Raw genomic sequence first — 4,772 nt, 5'->3', positions numbered from 1 at the left:
AAAAAAAAAAAAAAAAAAAAAAAAAAAATAATAATAAAGATAATAATAATAATAATAAAAAGATATGATTAATTCAATAAATTATTTAAAAAAAATCAGTGTAATGCAGAATAACAATCAATATGGGTACCAATTGACGGGAAAATTCTGTACAATTTAAAAACAATAAAGTTTTTTGATTTACAGGACGAATAGGTATTGAAAATGCGCTTTTAATAACGTAATTCGATGATGAGGTCGTGCGTATATTAGTCCTCGAGACAATAATTAAAAAAGAAAAGTACTGCAAATTTTCAAGGATGTTTAAGGACAAAATTTTTAAAGAACATTTTCCATACCCGTTCGTACTTATACACCAAAAAATTTAGTCTGTTATAATTCTACAAAATTTTTTCTTTTATATAATACCCTCATTGCTATCCTACATTGCACTGAATTTTTTAAATAAGTTTTTGAAATAATCATATTTTATAAATTTCAAAGTCCCTTTAAAAAAATCCTGACGTCAGAGAGAAAAACTAAGCTCGCAGTTTTACTACAATTTACCCATAGTTTTGCGAATATACTCATTTTTGTGTGTAAAATTTACTGTCGCACGGTGTACATAATATGAAAGTTTCAAACGTTCCGTATTTACATTAGACACCGCCGGTATCAACTCATTTCTTCGCGAAAATGGAATGAAAATGCTGACAGAAAACTTAAAAGGCATCTTGTGGTTCCATTTTCCTACAACTATAGAGATTAAAGTTTTGTGAGTTAAAAACTCGAAAGGAGAAAATAGTCAAAGAATCAAAGTAAACATTTTTCTTATAATGAAACTAGTTCATAGTTTTTCTCTTTTTACTTGTAATATAAACTTTTCTAAAATAAATGTATTTTTTGATTATTTTTCGATTTTTGTCTTAAATGCATTTTTTTGCCTTTTTGCGATTTCTAGTGCCTTTTCCTGCCTATTTCAAAATTTAATTTTCTTTTTTTTTTATAAGTTTTTAGGTCCTAAAAATCCGTTCCCTGCTTATAAATTATAACAAATGCCCGGCAAAGCTGCTCACGGTTGCATTTTAGTATCGAGGAAGATTGCGGGAAATTCATTCGCTGTGTGAATAGTCAAAAAGCGTTTTCAGAAATTTCGCCTTTAGGAAACAAAAAACCTCTTTCGAAAGACATCTTACATGCAAGGTGTGACTGTTCATGCAACTGCTTTCTGAAATTTCACAATTTGACAGCCTTTTCGAAATATATTGCATTGCCACGTCTGACAGGCTCTAACTCCTTATCGTTTTGCAAGAACATGTTTAAATTTTTCTGCTAAGTAGGGTTACGCGGTGTGTACGCTCTAAAATCCAAATGCAGATAATTTCTCACAGCCTGTGGTTGGGCATCTCTTTTAAAATACCCTGCAGGGAAAGCTACTAGTTGTGAACTAGAATTCTACCAGTTTGCGTTTCAGCTCAACTAGTTCATGTTCTATCCTTTTTCAATGTTAGCGACTGGTATTTTTAACATTGCGATGTCCTACGAGATGTCAATTGTCAGGCTATGCATCAGCATCTACTAGTATAAATACTAGTAGCATCATACCAGTTGATGAGGTAATCTGCCAATTCATGCCCGGTAAAAGCATTAGTGTGCCTTTTTGCTCGCGACGCTCCAGCAGTCACAATGGCCGACAGAGCAAAGCGCTCGCGTGGTAAGCGTAAGGTCCCAGGTTCAAATCCTGGCGCAGGGAAAATTTTTTTATTTTCTATTTTTTATTTTATTTTTATTTGTAATAAATTTGTTTTTTTGTTTAGGCTGTTGTAATTTTTAAATTTAATAAAAAAAAATATTTTTGTTTAATTTCTTTGTTTTTATAGCACAAGCATTTCTTCCTAAATGTTTTTTTGCAATGCAATTAGATTTTCAAATTTGTTATTTATTTATAAATTGAATAAATTATTTTTACTTACATTTATTTAACTTTAAAAATCTTAACCACCTCCAAGCGGCCTCGAACCTGCGATTTCAGAACCAGAACCAGTAGTCTTCACGTGACGCCACAGCCGACATTTGTAAGAAAAGCAATTAATTGCGTTTTATTTTTGGCTTTGGCAATTCAAAGGCAGATGTCGCTGATCGCCTAAGTTTTTCGAAATTGTCGAACTGGTATGCACATACTAGTTAATGAACTAGTATTTTTTCTAACTGGTTTGGCTTTTCACTGCAGGGTATTTACTGCGGATTGTTTTAGGTAGGTCCTTCTTGATATATCAAGCAATCCTCTCTGCCTGTGGTGTATACACACACTTTTTTTTTGGTCTTCCACTTCCTCCTGGTCTTTCCAAATTTCCTTTTTATATTTTGTTACTATGTAATGAATAGTAGTGGGCATCAAATCTAGAGCAGGAGTGGCCCTAAAAGTGATCTTTAGGATATATGGGAGAATATACCCCTAGATACTACCCGGAGCTTTGTTCAGTACTACTTTGAATTAAATTTTCAACTTTTTAACCCGTTAATCGTTTTGAATTTAGTGTAAAACTTTTTGGTTGTTTGTTTCGAAAAATGGAGTTTCCTTACATTGCTTAAGCTTCAGAGTTAAACTTATGGTGTTTTCGTTTCTACCAAAAAAATGTCCCCTTTTCATTGCCCCTTTCTCTTTTCGTGTTCGATTCTAAAATAAAGGTACGCGGTGAGAAAATTTCTCGTTTCTTAAAATGTCACGATCTTGTAAGGCAAAAAAGGTACATTCTCTACCCTTTGAAGCTTTGTCAGGGGAGATGGTTGCCCTGCAGTGGAATCCTGACAATCGCTACGCCAAATTTTCATCGCCAAAATTCTAATCGAAAAGCAGTGGGGCCTAAAAGTATGCAACATGGAAAACTAACAGAAGCAATGTGTTATCAGCCAAAGCTGGCAGTATGAGAGGCGTGTGACTAGTTGTTGCACGTTGTTATACGCGTCTATTACTGTTTTGGAGATTTTTGGCGATCAAAATTAGGGATAGCGAATGTTGGGACTGTAACCGCCTAAGCGATTTTGGCCGATTTCAGCAAAGCACGCCAGTCGCTTCTTTTCTGTACCAACTGACGCCAATTGGAAACGCCAAGTGAAGCCAAGTCCTTCTCCACCTGATCTTTCCATCACAGGGGGGGCCTCCCTCTTCCTCTGCTACCACCAGCAGGTTCCGAGTTGAATACTTTCAGAGCTGGAGCCAGCGTAGCCGCTGTATTTTAATTCGCTGCATTACTGCCATACCTAAACAAAAGCGTCAGCGTTGTCATGCCCAGACAATTTGTATGAAGCATACCGAAACAACGCGGCGTCAACGCTGAGCGGTCAGAAACAGCTTTTGTTTAGGTATGGCACTTATGTCCATGTCGTTGTAAAGCTCATACAGCTCATCGTTCCATAGTCTGCGGTGCCCGCCGTCGCCAACGCGTAACGGGCCGTAAATCTTCCGCAAAATCTCTCTCTCGAATACTCCCAAGAGCCGCCATATCGGATGTGGTTGTTGTTGTATTGTTGTTGTTGTTGTTGTTGTTGTAGCGGCTACAACAACCCCGCCCAGATCGGCTGATATCTCAGGCGTTGTCGTCGAGTTCCACTAACGGCAGCCCCAAGAAGCGTGCAGCCTCTATGGGGTCAGTCCATAGGGATGACACCGTTAGGGTTGTGGGGTTTTCCGGGCATGCGAAGAGATGTTTCGACTCGTGAGGGGTCTCTCCGCATGCCGGACATTCGTTCGGCACATCCGTATTTAACCTACACAGGTAGGAATTTAGCCTGCTGCAGTAGCCTGAGCGAAGTTGGGCTATTGTCGTTCTGGTCTCCCGAGGCAGATGGAGCTCCGTCATGTCAATGTCCGGTGTTTGTGTGCCTAGAACGGCATTCACAGGTCTTGAGTCTACATAGCTCGAGACTGAGTCCCTGTGAATGCCGTTCAGGGCCTGTCTATGAGCTGACGGGTCCAGAGGTTGCTTAATGAACCTCTGGACTTCGTCCGCCAGTTCATATAGATGCCTCCTGACGTGCCTCGGCGAGGGCTCCTCTGCAAGCAGCTGTATATTTGGGTGGCCACATCTGTGGCTCCCAACAAGAAACTGCTTGCAGAGCATCGTGTTGTGCTCCCTAATTGGGAGCATTTTTGCCTCATCGTGGAGTTCTGGTGTCATCAGGAAGCATCCAGTCGCTGTCCTTAGTGCTGTATTTTGTACCGTCTGTAGCTTCGTCCACTGCGTCCTACTAGTCCCCGGCGACCACACTGGTGCTGCGTAGTTTAAAACCGGCCGGCCTATTGCCTTGTATGTTGCCAGCAACGTTTCTTTGTCTTTGCCCCAAGTACTGCCGGCTAGCGACTTGAGGACCTTGTTGCGGCTCTGTACTTTATTGACAATAGCGGTTGCGTGCGCAGAGAAGGAGAGCAGGCTGTCGAATGTTACTCCGAGTATTTTGGGATTATTCACCGTCGGAATTGGTGTGTCATCGACGTGAATTCCTAGCGGTAGCCTGACCTCCTTCGTCCAGGTTGTGAACAGGGTCGCGGAGGATTTCGTAGGGGAGAGGGCTAGACACTTTGCAGTGAAGAAGCGAGAAAGTTCGGAGAGATACCCGTTTACTTTCGAACACAGGTCATCAATTCCATTCCCAGTCGCCATGATCGAGCAATCGTCGGCGTAAGAGACAATCGAGACTCCCTCTGGTGGTTGAGGGAGCTTTGAAATGTAAAAGTTAATCAGTAGTGGCGAAAGGACACCACCCTGTGGAACCCCCTGTTTTATTTTTTGCTG

The sequence above is a fragment of the Rhagoletis zephyria genome, unplaced genomic scaffold (genome assembly GCF_001687245.7).
Source record: "Rhagoletis zephyria isolate East Lansing unplaced genomic scaffold, Rhagoletis_zephyria_1.1 Rzeph_scaffold_00216, whole genome shotgun sequence".
NCBI classification, from domain to species: Eukaryota; Metazoa; Arthropoda; class Insecta; order Diptera; family Tephritidae; genus Rhagoletis; species Rhagoletis zephyria.
Note: the sequence above shows the minus strand (reverse complement) of the source record.